The sequence below is a fragment of the Chiloscyllium plagiosum genome, unplaced genomic scaffold (genome assembly GCF_037043375.1).
Source record: "Chiloscyllium plagiosum isolate Xiang-an unplaced genomic scaffold, Cpla_swu_hap1 HiC_scaffold_45, whole genome shotgun sequence".
Lineage (NCBI taxonomy): Eukaryota > Metazoa > Chordata > Chondrichthyes > Orectolobiformes > Hemiscylliidae > Chiloscyllium > Chiloscyllium plagiosum.
The window spans coordinates 16,181,769-16,207,560 of NW_028270183.1; the positions used below are offsets into that span (position 1 = coordinate 16,181,769).

General features: G+C 48.3%; 1 long non-coding RNA gene across 3 annotated transcripts in view; it reads left to right on the forward strand.

Annotated features, from left to right (window-relative positions):
• LOC122552201 (uncharacterized) overlaps positions 1-25,792 on the forward strand; it is a 40,241-nt gene that overhangs the window by 7,457 nt on the left and 6,992 nt on the right. For all 3 annotated transcript variants that reach the window (XR_015754475.1, XR_015754474.1, XR_015754473.1), the window contains exon 3: positions 16,275-16,384. This is a non-coding gene — a long non-coding RNA (uncharacterized LOC122552201). The remainder of the gene's footprint in view (positions 1-16,274; positions 16,385-25,792) is intronic.

Here is a 25,792-nt window from a genome sequence, read left to right on the forward strand (position 1 = left end):
TAATTAGGGTCCATGGCGAAAGCTCCAGCGACAGGCGAAAGTCCTCATTATATCCTCCTCGGATGCTGCCTGACCTGCTGTGCTTTTCCAGCGCCACACTCCCGACTATAATTAGGGTCCAGGAGAAAGTGGGGACTGCAGGAACTGGAGATTGGAGTCGAAGAGTGCGGTGCTGGAAAAGCACAGCAGGTCAGACAGCTTCCAAGGAGCAGGAGAGTCAACGTTTCAGGCAAGAGCCCTTCATCAGGAATCACACTTTGGGATTGAAACCTGACGCAATGGCTACTTTTCCGAATCCCGTCGTGTCTGGATCTCCCAATCTGGACCTCATCTGCAGCCCGTACTCTCACGTCAAGACTGAGTCAAGGGATTGCTCAATTTGAAGATTCCCAGCTTCATTTTTATGTCCCCACCGGCCATAGCCCTGTCGCCATTCCCATCGCCTTTTCCAGCTTGATGAAGTCTCCCTGTTCCTCCAAGCCAAGTTCCTCACATGTCCTCAGACCCATCCCTTGTTCTGCTATCAACTGCTCGGGCCTAGCTTTCTGGAATTCACTCCCTACCCCACACACTACCTCCCTCAACCTTAAAGATGCTCCTTAACCTCTTCCACCTTGGGGGGGGGGACACTTGTCTCATATCTAGTTCACCACCGCCAAACTTTGGTCTCAATGGCTCGGTCTCCGAAAGCAATCTTTAGGTGCTCCAAGAGGTGCTGAGGTTGTTGTAGTAGTATATCCAGACCAAGGTGGGGGCGATGGGCAACCTGCCTAAAACACTGATACTCTCTCTCCACACTCCCCGGGTCTCGGTAGGCAAACGCACTGCCTTGATATTCCCACCCACTGGATTCTGCTCCCCCCACCCCCCACTCCCTCCCCCCTCACTGGGTTTACCCCTCGGTCTCCCTGTTCCCCTCCCACTCCGCCAACCTCTCCACTCCACCCCACCCCACCCAGGTCAGCTCTAAAAACTTCTGCTACAGCCCCAGCCTCTGGAAACCATGGTAACCCTTTACAATACCACCCCCCCCCCCCCCCCCAATGACTCCTCACAAAGGATACCTGTCTCAGAAAGACATGAATTACAGAAAAGGATCATTCAGACCACTCTGGTGTACAACCTGATGTGGAGGTGCCGGTGTTGGACTGGGGTGGACAAAGTTAAAAATCACACAACACCAGGTTATAGCCCAACAGGTTTATTTGGAAGCACTAGCTTTCGGAGCGACGCTCCTTCATAAGAGTAGAAGATCATAAGGTACAGAATTTATAGCAAAAGTTTACAGTGTGGTGTAACTGGAATTATATATATGAAATGGCCTACCTTACGTTATCGAAAAGCCCGCCTCCCTCCCTCATCAGGGACCACAATGAGCCATCGCTTCTCATTTCTGAGGATCCAGAATCAGAGATCCTCGAGTTTCTTCACGTTTCTCGTTATTTGAAGAATGTGCCGGAACACAAGACCCAGTGCACTTCCTTATTCTCAGAACAAGGCATCATTTCAGTTCATTAGGCAATGGTTGTTTTATCAGAAGGTTTCACAAGAGCTGTGTTTCTGCTGTGCCCATAAGACAGTCCACTGACCCAAAACGGGAACTCTGATCTCTCTCCCGCGGAAGCTGCCAGAGCGGCCGAGCTTCTCCAGCAATTTCTGTTTTCGTTTCTGATTCCTTTCAGTTGTATTGAGTTAAAGTCTTGACGGGTCGGAGAGCGGAAAATGGTCTGGCCACCTATTTAACGGGCTCCTCTGTGTGGAAATGCAAGGAGGTGGAGATGGCATGGTAGGTGGTGGGATTTGGATTCTTGTGATTATCAGCTCCTGGGATGTGTTCATCGCTGGCTAGGCCAACACTTAATGCCCAGAGCGAGATAAGATACGGCTCCCAGTTCTAGCTGCAGGTCAGATTGGATGAAGATCATAGACCTCTTCTTTCCTGAGAAACACTAGTGAACCAGATTCAACAGTGGTTACATCAACAGCCTAGCTGTTCTCTTCCAGATCTTTACTGAATTTGAATTTTGTCATTAATTCAGATTCAGATCTCCCGGAGTGATTCACCTGCCCAACGGTGCTATGTCACTGTCTCCCACAATCAAGTTTGATTCAGAAATCTGAATGGTTCAGCACCACCCTCAGCTCCTTGGGGATTGAATGTTCACATGCAGCAAGACCTGGATGTTATCCCGGCTTGGGCTGACAAGAAACAGAGAAAATAGGGGCAGGAGGAGACCCTTCGGCCCTTCGAGCCCACACCACCCTTCCATATGATCATGGCTGATCATGCAACGTCAGTATCCCATTCCCGCTTTCTCTCTGTATCCCTTGGTCCCTCTAGCCTCAAGGATCATGCCCAGCTCCTCTTGGATATATCTAACGGACTGACCCCAACAGTGGGAGAGAATCCCACTGATTCACAACTCTCCAAGTGAAAAAATTCTTCTCCATCTCAGTCATGAACGGCTTACCCCTTGTTCTTAGACTGTGACCCCCAGTTCTGGACTTCCCCAACATCGGGAACATCCTTCCCACATCTAGCCTGGTCGGTCCCATTAGGATTTTACATGTTTCTACGAGTGTCCCCCCATTCTTCTCCGTTCCAGTGAGAGCAAGCCCAGTCAATCCCGAGTGGCAAGTAACATTCGCGGTACACAAACGCCCAGCGGTGACCATCTCCAATAAGAGAGAGACAACCATCACCCTAAGCCTGGCTATTGTTCAGGCCTTGCTGCATATGGATATGGATTGCTTTGGCGCCTGAGGAGTGATGAATGGTGCTGAACATTGCGCAATCATTGGCGAACATCCCCCACCTCTGACATTACGATGAAGAGAAGGTCTTTGATGAAGAAGTTGGAAATTGTTGGGCCAATGAGGAATTTCAACAGTTGATGCCCTTGGATAATGTTTGGCCTCCAATGCACGCAATCTTCCTCTGTGTCCGGTATGGCTCTAACTGCAGACAGCTTCCTTCCTCATTGACTCCGGTTTTATTACAGACCCTAGATAAAACACTCAATTAAATGGGGCCTTGTTATTAAGGACAGACACTCGCATTTGTAATTATCTCTTTTGTCCTTGGTTACAATGAATGTCAGGAATTTACCACAATCTTCAATAGTTTCATGGTCACCATTACTGAGACTAACTGGGCTTTGGTCTATTCACTTGTGGGATGTGCGTGTGACTGTCAGGGCCAGCACTTATTGCCCGTCCCTAGTTGCCCCTTGAGAAGATGGGGGTGAGCTGACATCTTGAACTGCTGTCGTCCACCTGCTGTGGGTTGACCCACAATGCCCTTAGGGAGGGAATTCCAAGATTTTGACCCAGTGACACCGAAGGAACGGCGATATATTTCCAAGTGAGGATGGGGAGTGTTGTGGAGGGGAAGTTGCAGGGGGTGGTGTTGCCCTGTATCTGCTGCCCTTGTCCTTCCAAATGGAAGTGGTTGTGGGTTTGGAAGGTGCTGTCTGAGGATCTTTGGTGAATGTCCGTAGTGCATCTTGTAGATAGTTCACACTGCTGCTACTGAGCATCAGGGGTGGAGGGAGTGTGTGTTTGTGGATGTGGTGCCAATCAGGCGGGGGCTGCTTTGTCCTGGATGGTGTTGAGCTTCTTGAGTGTTGTTGGAGCTGCCCCCATCCAGAGCAAGTGGGGAGTATTCCATCCCACTCCTGACTTGTACCTTGTAGGTGGTGGACAGGCTTTGGGGAGTCAGGAGGTGAGTTACTCGCTGCAGGATTCCTAGCCTCCGAGCTAGTATTGTAGCCACAGTGTGTATGTATATGGTGGGTTCATTTGAGTTTCTCATCAAAAGCAGAAATTCAACTGCTCTGGCAGCATTATTGAAAAGGAAAACAAAACAAACATTTCAAGTCCAGCAACACTTAATCAAAATTGAAAATAGCTGGGAAATGGGAGTATTTATGCTGACAAAAGAGTGGGAAAAGGGAATAGATTATGTAGAGAAGTGACCCACAGAGAGAGAGAGAGAGAGACAGAGTAAAGGGATAGAAAATGAGAGTGTTCTGATGATAACCATCAACTCTTGACCTTCAATCGAATTGAATCTCTCATCATCAACATCCAAGTGGTGACCATTGAACTGTATCACATCTGAACTGAACTGCATCACCCATATTAAATCTATGGCTACAAGAGAAGGGATTGCAGATTTTTAAACAATGTATTCACTTTGGAAAAAGTCTATTCTCCAGTAATACTGTATGATGTATCTCCAATTAAGTTTTAAATTCCATTAACCAACAAAACCGTGTGGCAATTCTTCTTCAATACTTCCCCTCCAAGCCACTCGCCGTCCCGACTTGGAAATATATTGCCATTCCTTCAGTGGTCAAAATCCTAGAATTCCCTCCCTAAGGGCATTGTGGGTCAACCTACAGCACATGGACTGCAGCGGTTCAAGGGGACTGCTCACTATCACCTTCTCAAGGGACAACTAGGGATGGATAGTAAATGTGAATCCAGCTAGAAAGCTCCATGTGCCACAAGAGGATTAAAAGGAAATCTTGCTCAGTGCCTGATGAAGGGCTTTTGCCAGGAACGTCCATTCTCCTGCTCCTCGGATGCTGCCTGACATGCTGTGCTTTTCCAGCGCCACACTCTCGACTCTGATCTCCAGCATCTGCGGTCCTCCCTTTCGTCCTTGCATCTCTATTACTGCTTACTCTGGCTTTCCTGCCTTTCTTTACCAATCAGCTCTGTGAATGGCCACTTTCTGGACAGTCTCTGCAGCCACAGTGGAGGTTTCCTGCTCCTTCACAGGCAAAATGGACATTTTCTCCCATCTCACAGCCTAAAACACACTGAAAATCGCCTTTCACAGGTTTTTAAATACCCTTAATAAATCCTCCCACTGAAATCACAGCTCGAGTTCGAATTGTCCCAGGCTTCTGAAAGTGATAACGTTCTTCAAACTTTCTCTTTTTCTGTCAACCTTCTAAATTTGCCTTGTTGCCGCATTAATAAAAGAAACTGTGTAGGTTTGCTGTGCTTGTGCCCTGAGTATAAGCAGATTTCCTGAGCTGTGCTCTGTCTACAGTGACCATGCCCCATGAAGTGCAACCACATTTGGGTAATACTCACGTTGAACGTTGGGCATTTCAGTTCCTTTCTCTGATGCTCTGCCACACAGCTACCCTGTTAGTTTGGATCAACCTATTCAAGGACACTTTTAGTGAACCCCAGGGACGTGAATCCAGACCTCCTGGCCCAGAGCTAGGGACACTGCCGGCGCACCACAAGTGTATCTGATCGCCCTTTCTCATCAACCTGTTCAGAGATGTTTTAGGTCTGGAACACGTGGGATTTGAACCCAGACCAAATCGTCCTTTCTAAGCAATGTTGAAGGCCCTGTCTAATTATCAGGTGAAACTGTGAGAGACCCTTGACAAGAAGAGGCATTTGTCTTCCATAATGAGGCATAGTTTATTGCATGGTTGCTGTGTGGAGCTAGTTATATGTGTCTTCATCGGGACCTTGTGTCAGACTGCCTGATTTTCCTCTCTAAAACTTTTGACTGTGTGGAGCCAATGCAACTTTAAGATTAACTCAGTCAGAACCAGGATCTTAAACCACGGGGGGGATGGTGTTTGGTGTGGAGCACAGTAATGGGGCCAGACCCATGTTGGGGGGGGGGGGCGCGGAGAACAAATGGTTATTTTAAGAGTTACAGATCAGAAGGAACGTGGGTGGGCCTCTTCAGATCTGGATCCATGCATCTGATTGAGTTTTTCTTTGAGGGTGTAACCCAAAAAGATTGATGAGAGCCACAGTTATAGGTGTTGCTTAGTAAAGCCTTTGATAGGATTCCACATGGTAGACTAACCTGTAAAGTTGGGATCACTTGGGATTCAGGATGAACTTGCGAATTGGTTATGTAACTGGTATAATGGTGGGAGACGGTAGGTGCTGGCGGAGGGCTCTTTTCAGACTGGAGGCCTGTGACCAGCAGTGTTCCACAGGGATCGGTGCTGAGTCCACTTTCGTTTGTCATTCATAGAAATGATTTATAGGAGGCAATAATTCGTAAATTTGCAGATGACATCAAAGTTGGTGAAGAAGGTTATCTAAGATTACAAAGAGATCTTGATCAATTGGGTCAATGGGTTGAGGAGTGGCAGATGGAGTTTAATTTAGATAAAAGCGAGGTGTTGCATTCTGGTAAAACAAACACAGGCAGGACTTATATAATGAATAGTGTGGCCTTGGGTTGTGTTGTAGAACAGAGAGACTTAAGGGTTCAGGTACATAATTCTTTAAAACTTACGACACAGGTTGACAGAAGGGGTTTAGGACACTTGCTCAGACCTTTGACGATAGGAGTTGGTTTGTCATGTTGAGGTTGTACAGAACATTGGTGAGGCCTCTTCTGGAATACTGTGTCCACTTCTGATCGCCCTGTTGTAGGTAGGACCTTATTAAACTGGAAAAGCTTCAACAGAGATTTACCAGGATGTTGCTGGAACTGGAGGGTTTGAGTTAAAAAGAGAGGCTGAATAGGCAGGGACTATTTTCACTGGAGCGTAGGAGGTTGAGGGGGTGACCTTATAGAAGTTTATAAAATCACTGAGGAGAATAAGTAGGTTGAATGACAAAGGTCCTTCCTCTACAGTGGGAGCAGTTCAAGACTAGGGGGCATATTTTTAAGGTGAGAGGAGACAAATTTAAAAAGGACATGAGGGGCAATGTTTTTACACAGAGAGTGAATCGTGGGTGGAATGCATTGCCAGAAGGAGTGGTGGATGCAGATACTGTACAATACTCAAAAGACATTTGGGTAAGTTCATGAACAGGAAAGGTTTGAAGGGATATGGACCAAGCGCAGGCAGGTGGGGCAGGTTTAGTTTGGGATTACGGTCAGCATGGACTTGTTGGACCCAGTGCTGTAGGACTCTGTGACTCAAGAAGGCTTTGGAGCTGCTAAAGAGACAGGAACTTGCCTGTTCAGCTGCACAAGAGCCTGGTTGCTGCCCTGGGAATTAACTCTCTTGGCGGTCGCCTGGTTTTTGTATTTTGTGAAGTGAAAGTTGTGCAAAGCTGTCAGTCGCACAGCGCTGGAGATAGGCAGAGTCTCTTTCTTTAATAATGCATCGCATCTATTCTTATCAAATTATGCAAATCCCCCCTGCAACATATGTTTACATTCTTCAGCCCAAATGTGGATCCGAGATTTTAACCTTTTTTAGCCCCTCGTGTCATCTGACTGACCATTTTCCTCCAGTATATAATGGCCAAGAAAGGTTTGTTTTTCCTATAATTCATTAGTGTCGCCATCACTGGCTAGGCTGGCATATATTGTCCATCTCCACGGTGGGATTGAACCCAAGTCCCCACAGTTGGTGATTACTAGTCCAACCATGTTACCACTGCACCATCACCAACCCTTTAAGATTGAGTTATCTCTTCCCCCACATCCCCAGGACAACCTGTGTGGACCAGACTGGGTAAGGATGGCACATTTCCTTCCTCGATGGGCATTAGTGGACGGGTTAATGGTTACAAGATCACTGCTGGGTCAACGTTGAAGATCGCAATTTTTATTTTGTTGTCATTGAATTCCAGTTTTGCCTTCTGCCATTTGAACCTGCCCCCTCAGGCCCTTAAATGGATTCTGGATGAGCAGGCCGGGAGCCTCCCTCAGCTTCGATGGCAAGATATTTTTCATTCAAACTGTCCTGACAAACTTCTGGAGTGGGTGAGATTTGAACGGGGGCCTTCTGGTTCAGAGGTAGGGACAGTACCACCGCACCACAAAAGCCCAACTTAAATCCAGTTTGGATTCCAGTTCTCTTCTGGTGAGGACACTGGTGTGGAGGTAGCGTTGCTGGGTCAGTAAACCAGAACCCCAGGATATTGTTGCGATTAATTAGTTCAAATCCCACCAAGGCAGGCGGTGAACATGGAATTGAATAAATCTAAACAAGAACTACCCCAATTGTGACTATATTAATAAATGGGCTATCTCAGTTGGCCGTGGTATCCAGGGTTGTGCAGGTTAGGTGGGATTGGTCGTGGTATCCAAGGTCGTGCACATTAGGGTGAATTGGCCGTGGTATCTAGTGTTGTGCAGGTTAGGGTGGATTGGCCGCGGTATCCAGGTATGTGCAGGTTAGGGTGGATTGGCCGTGTATCCAGGGTTGTGCAGGTTAGGGTGGATTGGCCGTGTATCCAGGGTTGTGCAGGTCAGGGTGGATTGGCCGTGGTATCCAAGGTCGTGCACATTAGGGTGGGTTGGCCGTGGTATCTAGGGTTGTGCAGGTTAGGGTGGATTGGCCGCGGTATCCAGGGTTGTGCAGGTTAGGGTGGATTGGCCGTGGTATCCAAGGTCGTGCACATTAGGGTGGGTTGGCCGTGGTATCCAGGGTTGTGCAGGTTAGGGTGGATTGGCTGTGATATCCAGGGTTGTGCACATTACGGTGGATTGGCCGTGGTATCCAGGGTTACGCAGGTTAAGGTGGATTGGCTGTGGTATCCAGGGATATGCAGGTTAGGGTGGATTGGCTGCAGTATCCAGGGATGTGCAGGTTAGATGGGTTGGCCGTGGTATCCAGGGATGTGCAGGTTAGGGTGGATTGGCTGTGGTATCCAGGGATGTGCAGGTTAGGGTGGATTGGCCGCGGTATCCAGGTATGTGCAGGTTAGGGTGGATTGGCCGCGGTATCCAGGGTTGTGCAGGTTAGGGTGGATTGGCCGCGGTATCCAGGTATGTGCAGGTTAGGGTGGATTGGCCGCGGTATCCAGGGTTGTGCAGGTTAGGGTGGATTGTCCGCGTTATCCAGGGTTGTGCAGGTTAGGGTGGATTGGCCGTGGTATCCAGGTATGTCCAAGTTAGGGTGGATTGGCCGTGGTATCCAGGGATGTGCAGGTTAGGGTGGATTGGCCGTGGTATCCAGGGATGTGCAGGTTAGGGTGGATTGGCCGTGGTGTCCAGGGTTGTGCAGGTTAGGGTGGATTGGCCGCGGTATCCAGGAATGTGCAGGTTAGGGTGGATTGGCCGTGGTATCCAGGGTTGTGCAGGTTAGGGTGGATTGGCCGCGGTATCCAGGGATATGCAGGTTAGGGTGGATTGGCCGCGGTATCCAGGAATGTGCAGGTTAGGGTGGATTGGCTGAGGTATCCAGGAATGTGCAGGTTAGGGTGGATTGGCCGTGGTATCCAGGGTTGTGCAGGTTAGGGTGGATTGGCCGCGGTATCCAGGGATATGCAGGTTAGGGTGGATTGGCCGCGGTATCCAGGGTTGTGCAGGTTAGGGTGGATTGGCCGCGGTATCCAGGAATGTGCAGGTTAGGGTGGATTGGCCGCGGTATCCAGGGTTGTGCAGGTTAGGGTGGATTGGCCGCGGTATCCAGGAATGTGCAGGTTAGGGTGGATTGGCCGCGGTATCCAGGAATGTGCAGGTTAGGGTGGATTGGCCGCGGTATCCAGGAATGTGCAGGTTAGGGTGGATTGTCCGCGTTATCCAGGGTTGTGCAGGTTAGGGTGGATTGGCCGTGGTATCCAGGTATGTCCAAGTTAGGGTGGATTGGCCGTGGTATCCAGGGATGTGCAGGTTAGGGTGGATTGGCCGTGGTATCCAGGGATGTGCAGGTTAGGGTGGATTGGCCGTGGTGTCCAGGGTTGTGCAGGTTAGGGTGGATTGGCCGCGGTATCCAGGAATGTGCAGGTTAGGGTGGATTGGCCGTGGTATCCAGGGTTGTGCAGGTTAGGGTGGATTGGCCGCGGTATCCAGGGATATGCAGGTTAGGGTGGATTGGCCGCGGTATCCAGGAATGTGCAGGTTAGGGTGGATTGGCTGAGGTATCCAGGAATGTGCAGGTTAGGGTGGATTGGCCGTGGTATCCAGGGTTGTGCAGGTTAGGGTGGATTGGCCGTGGTATCCAGGGTTGTGCAGGTTAGGGTGGATTGGCCGCGGTATCCAGGGATATGCAGGTTAGGGTGGATTGGCCGCGGTATCCAGGGTTGTGCAGGTTAGGGTGGATTGGCCGCGGTATCCAGGAATGTGCAGGTTAGGGTGGATTGGCCGCGGTATCCAGGGTTGTGCAGGTTAGGGTGGATTGGCCGCGGTATCCAGGAATGTGCAGGTTAGGGTGGATTGGCTGCGGTATCCAGGGATGTGCAGGTTAGGGTGGATTGGCCGCGGTATCCAGTGATGTGCAGGTTAGGGTGGATTGGCCGCGGTATCCAGGAATGTGCAGGTTAGGGTGGATTGGCCGTGGTATCCAGGGTTGTGCAGGTTAGGGTGGATTGGCCGTGGTATCCAGGGTTGTGCAGGTTAGGGTGGATTGGCCGCGGTATCCAGGAATGTGCAGGTTAGGGTGGATTGGCCGCGGTATCCAGTGATGTGCAGGTTAGGGTGGATTGGCCGCGGTATCCAGGGTTGTGCAGGTTAGGGTGGATTGGCCGTGGTATCCAGGAATGTGCAGGTTAGGGTGGATTGGCCGCGGTATCCAGGGATATGCAGGTTAGGGTGGATTGGCCGCGGTATCCAGGGATGTGCAGGTTAGGGTGGATTGGCCGCGGTATCCAGGGATATGCAGGTTAGGGTGGATTGGCCGCAGTATCCAGGGATGTGCAGGTTAGATGGGTTGGCCCCGGGGGATGCAGGGTTACCGGGATAAGGAGGTTTTGGTGGGATGCTCTTCAGAGGGTCAGTGTGGGCCCGATGGGCCTTGCTCGGCACTGTAGGAAATGCAATGATTCCACAACGACAAACCGATATTGAACCATCAGGTCACAGCAATGCTGCCAGTCTCAGTGCTGAGTGAGAAAAGATCAGGTCTGCCTCAACATAACGTGTCCTTACAAAACCTCACTGGGTCCGACTCATACTGTCCTCGGTTCACATTCAGATCGAAACCCCAGCTGCTGCTGGGTGAGATGCCTCCTTGCAGTTCCAATGCTCAGTCAGGCAGCCCACTTTTCAGCTATTAATATCTTGTTGCTCATATCTGTGGAGCTAGATCTGAAGCACAACTTTGGCGGCTTGTTAAATATTAAAATATGGCTCCCAATGCCAGTCACCAGCAACAAGAAAAACTCGAATTTATATAGTGCCTGTCACTGCTCACTTCGCACAACAATCCAGAGTGAGTGTTTGCTGTTGAAAGCGATGTGAGAGCGATGAGGAGAAAGTTTTGTTTACTCACAGCCATCTTCCTTAGAATCTCTTTTTTTAAGATGGAGGTAACAAGGACAGAAATTGCTGGGGAAACTCAGCAGGCCCAGGCAGCATCTGCGCAGAGAGAGAAACAGAATTAACAGTTTGAGTCCGGTATGACTCTACTCTAGAATTCTGGGAACCGGAATAATGAAGTGAAAATACTGAAAATATTCATAGAGTACAGCAGCATCTTAGGTCCAACTTGTCCATGCCGATCGGATACCCTAAATTCATCCAGTCCCATTCCCCAGCACTTGGCCCATCTCTTAAACCCTTCCTATTCACCCAGAGGGTGGTGCATGTATGGAATGAGCTGCCAGAGGAAGTGGTGGAGGCTGGTACAATTGCAACATTTAAAAGGCATCTGGATGGGGACATGAATAGGAGAAAGTGAGGACTGCCGATGCTGGAGATCAGAGTTGAGTGTGTAGTGCTGGAAAAGCACAGCAGGTCAGGCAGCATCCGAGGAGCAGGAGAGTCAGGAATTCCTGACGAAGGGCCTAAGCCAGAAACGTTGATTCTAAACTTCGGCCCTCGATGTTGTGCTGACCTTTTATCCTACTCTAAGATCAAACTAACCTACATACCTTTCATTTTACTATCACTCATGTGCCTATCCAAGAGTCGCTTAAATGTCCCTAATGTAACTGACTCTACTAGCACTGCTGGCAGTGCATTCCACACACCCACCCCTCTCTGTGTGAAGAACCTACCTCTGACATCTCCCCTAAACCTTCCTCCAATCACCTTAAAATGATGTCCCCTTGTGATCGTCATTTCCACCCCGGGAAACAGTCTCTGGCTATCCACTCTATTTCAGCCTCTCATCATCTATACACCTCTATCAAGTCACTTGTCATCCTTCTTCGCTCCAATGAGAAAAGCCCATCTCCCTCAACCTTTCTTCACAAAACATACCCTCCAGTCCAAGCAGCATCCTGGTAAATCTACTCTGCACCCTCTCTAAAGCTTCTACATCTTTCCTATAATGAAGCAACCAGAACTGAACACAATATTCCAAGTGTGGTCTAACCAGGGCTTTATAGGGCTGCAGCATAACCTCACGGCTCTTAAACCCAATCACCTTGCTAATGATAGCCAACACACCATACACCTTCTTAACAACCCTATCAACTTGGATGGCAACTACAAGGGATCTATGGACATAGACCCCAAGATTCCTCTGTCCTCCCCACTGTCAAGAATCCTGCCTTTAACCCTGCAATCTGCCTTCAAGTTCAAACTTCCAAAGTGAATCTCTTCACACTTTTCCAGGTTGAACTCCATCTGCCACTTCTCAGTCCAGTTCTGCATCCTGTCAATGTCCCACTGCAACCTACAACAGCCCTCCACACTATCCACCACTCCACTTTCCCATCCATGTCATTTATAAAACTCACATAGAGCAGTGTTCCCAGAACAGATCCCTGCGGAACACCATTGCTCACTGAGCTCCAGACTGAATACGTTCCATCCATCACCACCTTCTGTCTTCTATGGGCCAGCCAATTCTGTATCCAGAAAGATAACTTTCCCTGCATCCCATGCCTCCTTACTTTATGAATAAGCCTACCATGGGGAACCTTATCAAACTCCTTGCTAAAATCCATATACACCACATCCACCGCTCTACCTTCATCGGTGTGTTTTGTCACATCCTCAAAGAATTCAATAAGACTTGTGAGGCATGACCTGCCCCTCACAAAGCCATGCTGGCTATCTCTAATCAAACTATGGTTCTCCAAGTAGTCATAAGTCCTGTCTCACAGAATCCTCACCAATAATTTGCCACCATAGACCTAAGACTGACTGGTCTGTAATTCCCAGGGTTATCCCTATTCCCTTTCTTGAACAAGGGAATACCATTTACCACCCTCCAATCATCTGGTACTACTCCAGTGTACAGTGAGGATGCAAAGATCATTGCCTCAGCAACCTCTTCCCTCACTTCCCGAAGTAACCTTAGGTATATCCCGTCTGGCCCATGGGACTTATCTAGCCTCATGTTCTTCAAAATTTCCGGCACATCCTCATTCTTAACTTGTTCGAGTGCATCAGCCTGTTTCACGCTGTCCTCACGAACGACAAGGTCGCACTCAGTAGTGAATACTAAAGCAGAGTATTCATTAGGGCCTCCCCAACCTCCTCCGACTCCAGGCACAAATTCCCTCCACTATCCCTGATCGGCCCACCCTCACTCTGGCCATCCTCTTGTTCCTCACCTAACTATAGAATGCCTTGGGGTCTTCCTTAATCCTATCCCCCAAAGCTTTTTCATGCCTCCATCTAGCTCTCCTAAGTCCATTCTTCAGTTCCTTCCTGGTTACCTTGTAACCCTCTGGAGCCCTGTCTGATCCTTGCCTCCCCAACCTTAAGTAACCTTCCTTCTTCCTCTTGACGAGATGTTCTACATCCCTTGTCATCCAAGGATCCTTCACCCTACCATCCCTTCCTTGCCTCAGTGGGACAAACCTATCCAGGAAGTGTTCCCTGAACAACCTCCACATTTCTGTTGTGCATTTCCCATAGAACATCTGTTCCCAATTTATGCTCCACAGCATTGTAATTCTCCCTGCCCCAGTTGAATACTTTACCATACCATCTGCTCATATCCCTCTCCATGACTATAGTAAAGTTCAGGGAGTTGTGATCACTCTCACCAAAATGCTCTCCCAGCGAGGATCTGACACCTGACCTGGTTCTTTGCCAAGCACCAAATGCAATATGGCTTCCCCTCTAGTCGGCCTATCTACACACTGAGTCAAGAATCTTTCCTGGACACACCTGACAAAATCTGCTCCATCCAAACTATTTGCGCTAAGGAGGTTCCAATCAATATTAAGGAAGTTGAAATTACCCATGACAACAACCCTATTATTTCTGCACCTTTCTAAAATCTGCCTCCCAATCTGCTCCTCCAGGCCTCTGTTGCTACTGGGGGATCTATAGAAAACTCCCAATAAAGTGACTTCTCCTCTTCGGTTTCTGACTTCCACCCATAATGACTCAGTAGACAAGCCCTCCTCAACGACTTCCCTTTTTGCATCTGTGATACTATCCCTGATTAGCAATGCCACTCTCCCACCTCTTTTACCTCCTCCCTGATTCCTTCTGAAACATCTGAACCCCAGACCATCCAACAACCATTCCTGCCAATGTGATATCCAAGTCTCTGTAATGGCGACAACATCGTAGCTCCAAGTACTGATCCATGCTATAAGTTCATCACCCTTATCCCTGACCCTTCTTGAGTTAAAATAGACACAAACAGATAGCGGTGAAAAATCCTTTGGCACTATTTCAAGGACCCGCACGGACAGTTTCCCCAGCATCCAGGCCTACATTTTATCCTTCAATCAACCTGACGGACACAGGTAATGTACCTTTTGCTTGTGGGAGATTAGATTAGATTTCCTACAGTGTGGAAACAGGCCCTTCGGCCCAACAAGTCCACACCAACCCTCTGAAGAGTAACCTACCCAGACCCATTCCCCTGCCCTGTATACATGGGGTGGCACAGTGGCTCAGTGGTTAGCACTGCTGCCTCACAGCGCCAGGGACCTGGATTCGATTCCCGCCTATCTGTGGAGTTTGCATATTCTCCCCGAGTCTACGTGGGTTTCCTCCGGGTGCTCCGGTTTCCTCCCACAATCCAAAGATGTGCAGGTTTGGTGAATTGGCCATGCTAAATTGCTCATAGCATTAGGTGCGTTAGTCAGGGGTAAATATAGGGGAATGGGTCTGGCTGGATTACTCTTCAGAGGGTCAGTGTGGACTTGTTGGGCTGAAGGGCCTATTTCCACACTGTAGAGAATCTAATGTAATACCCCTGACTAATGCGCCTAACACCATGGGCAATTTAGCTGAGGCCAATCCACTCTAACCTGCACATCTTTGGGCTTGCTGTGTACAAATATGGAGCAGTTTGCCTTCACCTCCACGGTTACCACTTGACTAAACAAGTGAACCGATATAGTTTGGTGTGGTAAGAGATACCGAAATAGGCAGGATAACAAAAGCTACATGAAGAGGAAATGAAAGAAGAAGAGTATGACCTTCCAACACACACAACGATTACAGTTTTACAGTAACGAGTGGTGACTCATGTGCGTGAACAGCTGGCGGGGGGGGGGTGGGGGAGGGGGGGGGGTGGCAGTACCAGTGTTCTACTGCACTGCGCACTGAGTTCCAGGTCAACCCAGGGCAAAGCAGGCCACGGCTCATTTCGAGAACTCCCCATTCCTTCCAGCAGGAGGTGCTCGTTACGGACAACATTAAGTCTTCCCAAGGGGGTGACCTCGAAACCAAGCAATGCGCCCCTCCCTCCCCCCCCCCCCCCCAACCATGACTCATTGTAAATCAAACACCCAGCCCTAGTCTCCGAAGTGTCATGTTTACCATTGTCTGTCGTATTGCTCGTGCCTCAGGAACTGTGGTGCAGGTTTTGAGTCCAGCTGCAGAAAGCAGGTTTTCCCTGGGGAATCCTCAGTCAGATCAATAATGCCGGGCGGCTATCAAATCCTACAATGTTCCTTAGCTCCTAACACCAGTCAGAATTGGCCAGGACTCTTGATTCAATGTATTATTGTCACACGTGTCGAGGTACAGTGACAAGTTTTGTTTTGCGCACAGTCCAGACAGATCATACCGTACAGAGATCACCAGGTGATGTAACAGAGTGAGGAATGCAGTTGCACAGAAGGTGAACATTCGCGTCTGGACGTGTTTAGGATCTTCCGACCTCTGAAGAGATTTAAGGGAGTATTGCACGTAATTTTTACAGGCTTGGAACTGAGGTTCAAAACTGCAGGACGATTGTAAGAAATGCAAGGATAAGGTCTGCTACAGAGAGCTGACAAAGAGTCACCCTGTGCTGCCGCCATCTTGAATCTTTATGCCATTACCACTGTCACCCACTGGTTCCAATCCTGGCCATGGGAACACGGGAGGATTTTCCTTTTTATATACAGCGTTCCTACTTTTTATCCTGTCCAGACCTGCAGCAGTTACCCACAGACTGTGCATTTATCGAAGACACAAAGGTACTGAATGTTCAGACAAGTTACTGAATGTTTTAATTCATTCACAGAATTTTGACATCCCCACGCCAGCATTTATTACCCATCGCTAAGTGCCCAGTTTCAGAGTCAAGTCAACCACGTTGGCTGTGGGTCTGGAGCGACATCTAGGCCAGACCAGGTAAGGTTGGCAGTTTCCTTCCCAAAAGGACCTTAGGGAATCAGATGGGATTTTCCTGAAAAATCAGTAATAGAAACATAGAACATAGAAAAAATACAGCGCAGTACAGGCCCTTTGGCCCTCGATGTTGTGCCGATCCAAGCCCACCTAACCTACACTAGCCCACTATCCTCCATATGCCTATCCAATGCCCGTTTAAATGCCCATAAAGAGGGAGAGTCCACCACTGCTACTGGCAGGGCGTTCCATGAACTCACGACTCGCTGAGTAAAGAATCTACCCCTAACATCTGTCCTATACCTACCACCCCTTAATTTAAAGCTATGCCCCCTTGTAATTGCTGACTCCATACGTGGAAAAAGGTTCTCATGGTCAACCCTATCTAAACCCCTAATCATCTTGTACACCTCTATCAAGTCACCCCTAAACCTTCTTTTCTCCAATGAAAATAACCCCAAGTGCCTCAGCCTTTCCTCATACGATCTTCCTACCATACCAGGCCAACATCCTGGTAAACCTCCTCTGCACCCGTTCCAGTGCCTCCACATCCTTCCTATAGTATGGCGACCAAAACTGCACACAATACTCCAGATGCGGCCGCACCAGAGTCTTATACAACTGCAACATGACCTCAGGACTCCGGAACTCAATTCCTCTACCAATAAAAGCCAGTACGCCATATACCTTCTTCACCGCACTATTTACCTGGGTGGCAACTTTCAGAGATCTGTGTACATGGACACCAAGATCCCTCTGCTCATCCACACTACCAAGTATCCGACCATAAGCCCAGTACCCCATCTTTTTGTTATTCTTCCCAAAGTGAATCACCTCACACTTACCTACATTGAACTCCATTTGCCACCTTTCTGCCCAGCTTTGCAGCTTATCTATATCCTGCTGTAACCTGACACAGCCTTCCTCACTGTCAACAACTCCACCGACTTTCGTATCATCCACAAACTTGCTCACCCAACCTTCTCGCCCCTCCTCCAGGTCATTTATAAAAATGACAAACAGCAATGGTCCCAAAACAGATCCTTGCGGAACACCGCTAGTAACTGCACTCCAAGATGAACCTTTACCATCAACTACTACCCTCTGTCTTCTTCCAGCCAGCCAATTCCTAATCCAAACCTCCAACTCACCCTCAATGCCATACCTCCGTATTTTCTGCAGTAACCTACCATGGGGAACCTTATCAAACGCCTAACTAAAATCCATATACACCACATCTACCAATTTACCCTTGTCCACCTCCTTAGTCACCTTCTCAAAGAATTCACTCAGGTTTGTGAGGCACGACCTGCCCTTCACAAAACCATGCTGACTATCCTTGATCACATTATTCCTATCCAGATGTTCATAAACCCTATCCCTTACAATTCTCTCTAAGACTTTGCCCACAACAGAAGTGAGACTCACTGGCCTATAGTTACTAGGGTTATCCCTACTCCCCTTCTTGAACAAAGGAACCACATTTGCTATCCTCCAGTCTTCTGGCACTATTCCTGTAGACAACGAGGACATAAAAATCAAGGCAAATGGCTCTGCAATCTCCTCCCTTGCTTTCCAGAGAATCCTAGGATAAATGCCATCAGGCCCAGGGGATTTATCTATTTTCACCCTTTCCAGAATTTCCAACACCTCTTCCCTACATACCTCAAAGCCGTCCATTCTGATTAATTGTGACTCAGTATTCAGATCGGCAACAATGTCCTGTTCCTGAGTGAATACTGACGAAAAGTATTCATTCAGTGTCTCCCCAAACTCTTCAGCCTCCACACGCAACTTCCCACTACTATCCTTGACTGGACCTATTCCTACCCTAGTCATTCTTTTATTCCTGACATACCTATAGAAAGCCTTTGGGTTTTCCCTAATCCTACCAACTAAGGACTTTTCATGTCCCCTCCTTGCTGCTCTTAGCTCTCTCTTCAGATCCTTCCTGGCTACCTTATAACTCTCAATCACCCCAATTGAACCTTCACACCTCATCTTTACATAGGCCGCCCTCTTCCCTTTAACAAGGGATTCCAATTCCTTATTAAACCACTGTTCCCTCACACGACCCTTTACTCCCTCCCTGACAGGTACATACTTATCAAGGACACTCAATAGTTGCTCCTTGAACAAGCTCCACATATCAATTGCACCCTTCCCTTGAAGCCTACTTTTCCAAGCCACGTGTCCTAAGTCGTGCCTCACCGCACCATAATTTGCCTGCCCCCAGCTATAACTCTTGCCCTGCAGTGCACACTTATCCCTCTCCATCACTAGAGTAAATTGTGGTCACTGTCCCCAAAGTGCTCACCTATCTCCAATTCTAACACCTGGCCTGGTTCGTTACCCAGAACCAAATCCAGTATGGCCCCACCTCTTGTTGGCCTGTCTACATATTGTGTCAGGAAACCCTCCTGCACACTTTGGACAAACACCAACCCATCTAACGAACTCGAGCGATAGCTTTCCCAGTCAATATCAGGAAAGTTAAAGTCCTCCATAACAACCACCCTATTACTTTCACTCTTCTCCTGAATCATCCTCGCAATGCTTTCTTCTACGTCTCAAGGACTATTAGAAGGCCTGTAGAAAACTCCTAACAGGGTGACCTTACCTTTCCTATTCCTAACCTCAGCCCAAACTACCTCAGATGGCGAGTCTTCATCCATCGTCCTTTCCACCGCTGTAATACTATCTTTGACAAGCAATGCCACACCTCCCCCTCTTTTACCCTCACCTCTGACCCCACTAAAACATTTAAACCCTGGAACCTGCAACAGCCAATCCTGTCCCTGTTCTACCCATGTCTCCGTAATAGCCACAACATCGAAGTCCCAGGTACCAACCCACGCTGCAAGTTCACCTACCTTATTTCGTATACTTCTTGCATTGAAGTATACACACTTCAAGCCACTTTCCTGTTTACAGGCACCCTCCTTTGAGATTGATGCCATGTTCCTAACCTCCCTACACTCCAGGTCCTGCACCCTAAAGCTACAGTCTAGGTTCCCATGCCCCTGCAGAGTTAGTTTAAACCCCCCCCAAGAGCACTAGCAAACCTCCCCCCAAGGATACTGGTGCCCCTCAGGTTCAGGTGTAGACCATCCTGTTTATAGAGGTCCCAACTTCCCCAGAAAGAACCCCAGTTATCCAAATACCGGAATCCCTCCCTCCTGCACCATCCCTGTAGCCACGCATTTAACTGTTCTCTCTCCCTATTCCTCGACTCTCTATCACGTGGCACGGGTAACAAACCAGAGACAACAACTCTGTTTGTTCTAACTCTGAGCTTCCAACCTAGCTCCCTGAAAGCCTGTCTAACATCCTCAGCACTCCTCCTACCTATGTCGTTGGTGCCAATGTGGACCACGACTTCGGGATGCTCCCCCTCCCCCTTAAGGACCCGGAAAACACGATCAGAGACGTCACGTACCCTTGCACCTGGGAGGCAACATACCAAACGTGACTCTCTCTCGCCCCCACAAAACCGCCTATCTGTGCCTCGAACTATCGAGTCCCCAATAACTATTACTCTGCTCTTAGAACATAGAACATAGAAGAATACAGCGCAGTACAGGCCCTTTGGCCCTCGATGTTGCGCCGATCCAAGCCCACCTAACCTATACTAACCCACTATCCTCCATATACCTATCCAATGCCCGCTTAAATGCCCATAAAGAGGGAGAGTCCACCACTGCTACTGGCAGGGCATTCCATGAACTTACGACTCGCTGAGTGAAGAACCTACCCCTAACTTCAGTCCTATATCTACCCCCCCTTAATTTAAAGCTATGCCCCCTTGTAATACCCGACTCCATACGCGGGAAAAGGTTCACACTGTCAACCCTATCTAACCCCCTAATCATCTTGTACACCTCAATCAAGTCACCCCTAAACCTTCTTTTCTCTAATGAAAACAGCCCCAAGTGTCTCAATCTTTCCTCATACGATCTTCCTTCCATACCAGGCAACATCCTGGTAAACCTCCTCTGCACCCGTTCCAGTGCCTCCACATCCTTCCTATAGTATGGCGACCAAAACTGCACACAATATTCCAGATGCGGCCGCACCAGAGTCGTATACAACTGCATCATGACCTCAGGACTCCGGAACTCAATTCCTCTACCAATAAAAGCCAGTACGCCATATGCCTTCCTCACTGCACTATTTACCTGGGTGGCAACTTTCAGAGATCTGTGTACATGGACACCAAGATCCCTCTGCTCATCCACACTACCAAGTATCCGACCATTAGCCCAGTACCCCATCTTTTTGTTATTCTTCCCAAAGTGAATCACCTCACACTTAGCTACATTGAATTCCATTTGCCACCTTTCTGCCCAGCTCTGCAGCTTCTCTATATCCTACTGTAACCTGCCACATCCTTCCTCACTGTCAACAACTCCTCCGACTTTCGTATCATCCGCAAACTTGCTCACCCAACCTTCTAACCCCTCTTCCAGGTCATTTATAAAAATGACAAACAGCAATGGTCCCAAAACAGATCCTTGCGGAACACCGCTAGTGACGGCACTCCATGAAGAAACTTTGCCATCAACTACTACCCTCTGTCTTCTTCCATCCAGCCAATTCCTAATCCAAACCTCCAACTCACCCTCAATGCCATATCTCCGTATTTTCTGCAGTAGCCTACCATGGGGAACCTTATCAAACGCCTTACTAAAATCCATATATACCACACCTACCGCTTTCCCCTCATCAACCTCCTTCGTCACCTTTTCAAAGAATTCAATAAGGTTTGTGAGGCACGACCTGCCCTTCACAAAACCATGCTGACTATCCTTGATCACATTATTCCTATCCAGATGTGCATAAATCCTATCCCTTACAATTCTCTCTAAGACTTTGCCCACAACAGAAGTGAGACTCACCGGCCTATAGTTACTAGGGTTATCCCTACTCCCCTTTTTGAACAAGGGAACCACATTTGCTATCCTCCAGTCTTCTGGCACTACTCCTGTAGACAAAGAGGACATAAAAATCAAGGCCAATGGCTCTGCAATCTCCTCCCTTGCTTCCCAGAGAATCCTAGGATAAATGCCATCAGGCCCAGGGGACTTATCTATTTTCACCTTTTCCAGGATTTCCAACACCTCTTCTCTACATACCTCAAAGCCATCCATTCTACTTATTTGTGACACAGTATTCACATCGACGACAATGCCCTGTTCCTGAGTAAATACTGAAGAAAAGTATTCATTCAGTGTCTCCCCAATCTCTTCCGCCTCCACACGCAACTTCCCACTACTATCCTTGACTGGACCTATTCCTACCCTAGTCATTCTTTTATTTCTAACATTCCTATAGAAAGCCTTAGGGTTTTCCCTAATCCTACCGACTAAGGACCTTTCATGTCCCCTCCTTGCTGCTCTTAGCTCTCTCTTCAGGTCCTTCCTGGCTACCCTATAACTCTCAATCGCCCCAATTGAACCTTCACGTCTCATCTTGAGATAGGCCGCCCTCTTCCATTTAACAAGGGATTCCAATTCCTTATTAAACCACGGCTCCCTCGCACGACCCTTTCCTCCCTGCCTGACAGGTACATAATTATCAAGGACACTCAATAGTTGCTCCTTGAACAAGCTCCACATATCATTTACACTCTTGCCTTGGAGTCTACTTTTCCAAGCCACACATCCTAAGTCATGCCTCACCGCATCATAATTTCCCTGACCCCAGCTATAACTCTTGCCCTGTAGTACACACTTATCCCTCCCCATCACGAGTGTAAAAATCACCGAATTATGGTCACTATCCCCAAAGTGCTCACCTACCTCTAATTCTAACACCTGGCCTGGTTCGTTACCCAGAACCAAATCCAGTATGGCCTCACCTCTTGTTGGCCTGTCTACATATTGTGTCAGGAAACCCTCCTGCACACATTGAACAAACACTGACCCATCTAACGAACTTGAGCTATAGCTTTCCCAATCAATATCAGGAAAGTTAAAGTCCCCCATAACAACCACCCTATTACTGTCACTCATCTCCTGAATCACCTTCCCTATCCTTTCTTCAATGATTCTAGGACTATTAGAAGGCCTGTAAAAGACTCCTAACAGGGTGACCTCACCTTTCCTATTCCTAACCTCAGCCCAAACTACCTCAGATGGCAAGTCCTCATCCATCGTCCTTTCCACCACTGTAATACTATCTTTGACAAGCAATGCCACACCTCCCCCTCTTTTACCCCCACCTCTGACCCTACTAAAACATTTAAATCCTGGAACCTGCAACAGCCAATCCTGTCCCTGTTCTAGCCATGTCTCCGTAATAGCCACAACATCGAAGTCCCAGGTACCAACCCACGCTGCAAGTTCACCTACCTTATTTCGTATACTTCTTGCATTGAAGTATACACACTTCAAGCCACTTTCCTGTTTACAGACACCCTCCTTGGAAATTGATGCCAAGTTCCTAACCTCCCTACACTCCAGGCCCTGCACCCTGAAGCTACAATCTGGGTTCCCATGCCCCTGCAGAGTTAGTTTAAACCCCCCCCCAAGAGCACTAGCAAACCTCCCCCCAAGGATACTGGTGCCCCTCAGGTTCAGGTGTAGACCATCCTGTTTATAGAGGTCCCACCGTCCCCAGAAAGAACCCCAGTTATCCAAAAACCGGAATCCCTCCCTCCTGCACCATCCCTGTAGCCACGCATTTAAGTGTTCTCTTTCCCTATTCCTCGAATCTCCACCCTTCCCTTCTGAGCAACGGGGACAGGCTCCGTGCCAGAGGCCTGAACCCCATTGCTTACCCCTGGTAAGTCGTCGTCCCCACAAGTATCCAAAACGGTATACTTGTTCTTGAGGGGAACGGCTGCAGGGGGTCCCTGCACTGGCTGCTTCCTCCCAGTCCCCCTCACTGTCACCCATCTATCTGCCATCTTTGGAGTTACTACTTCCCTAAAGCTCCGATCTATGACCCCCTCTGCCTCCCGAATGATCCTAAGTTCATCCAACTCCAGCTCCAGTTCCCTAACACGGTCTTGGAGGAGCTGGAGATGGGTGCACTTCCTGCAAGTGTAATCAGCAGGGACGTCCATGGCATCCCTCACCTCAAACATGTTGCAAGAGGAACATTGCACTGCCTTCACTGCCATCCCTCTAAAAGTAACCTTTTATAAAAAAACTAGGTCTAAAGAATAGAACAAGCAAAATGCAGCACTTCCCTACTTACCACAACGGGTCTTATTATTAGGTTAGAGGAGGAGGGTGGGTGGGAATATTTCGTTATTCCAATAATGGAATCATGGTCACCATGAGTCTCGGAATCATTGTGGCAGGATTTTCACCCGTGTCCCCAGAACATTGCCTGGGATCATATTAACAGTCCACTAGGACATCACCCCCCTCCAGGAAAAGCAACTGGGAAGAGGGACCATAAGGCCATTGGCATAGTAGGCCATTCAGCCCATCGAGTCTGTTCTGCCAGTCAATGAGATTGTGGCTGATCTGATAATCCTCAACTCTGCTTCTCTGCCTTTTCCCCCATATCCCTCGCTTCCCTTCCTGATTAAAGATCTGTCTGTCCCAGCCTTCAATATGCTTAATTACCTCAGCCGCAACAGCCCTCTGTGAGGGGAAAGAACTCCACAGACTCACTCCTCTCTGAGAGAAGAAAATCCTCCTCATCTTGGCCTTGTGATCTGTTACCTGTTGATCCTGGACTCTCCCACAAGGAGAAACAGCCTCTTCACATGTATCCTGTGAGCTCCCTAACAATATTCCAATGAGGCCTCTGTCCATTCTTATAAACTCCAATAAGCACAGGTCTGACTAGCTCAACTTGTAAGAAAATCCTTCCATTGCTGGGGATGAGCCCAGGGAACCGTCAGTGGAGCGTGTCTAATTCCATTCTGTCTTTCCATGGATAAAACAATTCACAGTATTCCAGCTGTGGTTAGCCCTGGATGGTTTTAGTGAAACCACCTGACTGTTATAAACGTGCTCAAAGCTTTTCACCTTGTGTTTGTCAGCACACACACACACACACACATAGACACATAGACACTCACACACTGTGTCTCTCACACACACACACACTCTCTCTCACACATACACACACACATAGACACTCACACACTGTCTCTCTCACACACACACACACACACACATAGACACATAGACACTCACACACTGTGTCTCTCACACACACACACACTCTCTCACACATACACACACACATAGACACTCACACACTGTCTCTCTCACACACACACACTCGCTCACACATACACACACACATAGACACTCACACACTGTCTCTCTCACACACACACACACATAGACACTCACACACTGTCTCTCTCACACACACACACACACTCTCTCACACACACACACACATAGACACTCACACTGTCTCTCTCTCACACACACACACACACTCTCTCACACACATACACACACACATAGACACTCACACTGTCTCTCTCACACACACACTCACACACTCTCTCACAGACACACACATAGACACATAGACACTCACACTTAGACACATACACTGTCTCTCACAGATACACACTCTCTCTCTCACACACACACACACACATAGACACTCACACATAGACACTCACACACTGTCTCTCTCACACACACACATAGACACTCACACACTGTCTCTCTCTCACACACACACACACACACACACTCTCACACACACACACACTCTCTCTCACACATACACACACACATAAACACTCACACACTGTCTCTCACACTCACACACTCTCTCACACACACACATAGACACATAGACACACACATAGACACTCACACACTGTCTCTCTCTCACACACACTCACTCTCTGACACACACACAGACACATAGACACACACACTGTCTCTCTCACACACACTCTCTGACACACACACAGACACATAGACACTCACACAGAGACACTCACACACTGTCTCCCTCACACTCACACTCTCTCTCACATACACAAAAACACATAGACACTCACACACACTCACACACTCTCTCTCACACACATAGACACATAGACACTCACACAGAGACACTCACACACTGTCTCCCTCACACACACACTCTCTCTCACACATACATACACACACATATAGACACTCACACATAGACACACACACTGTCTCTCTCACACACACACACACACTCTCTCTCACACATACACACACACATAGACACTCACACACTGTCTCTCTCACACACACACACACTCTCTCTCACACATACACACACATATAGACACTCACACACTGTCTCTCTCACACACACACACACACTCTCTCACAGACACACACATAGACACATAGACACTCACACTTAGACACATACACTGTCTCTCACACATACACACTCTCTCTCACACACACATACACACACACATAGACACTCACACAG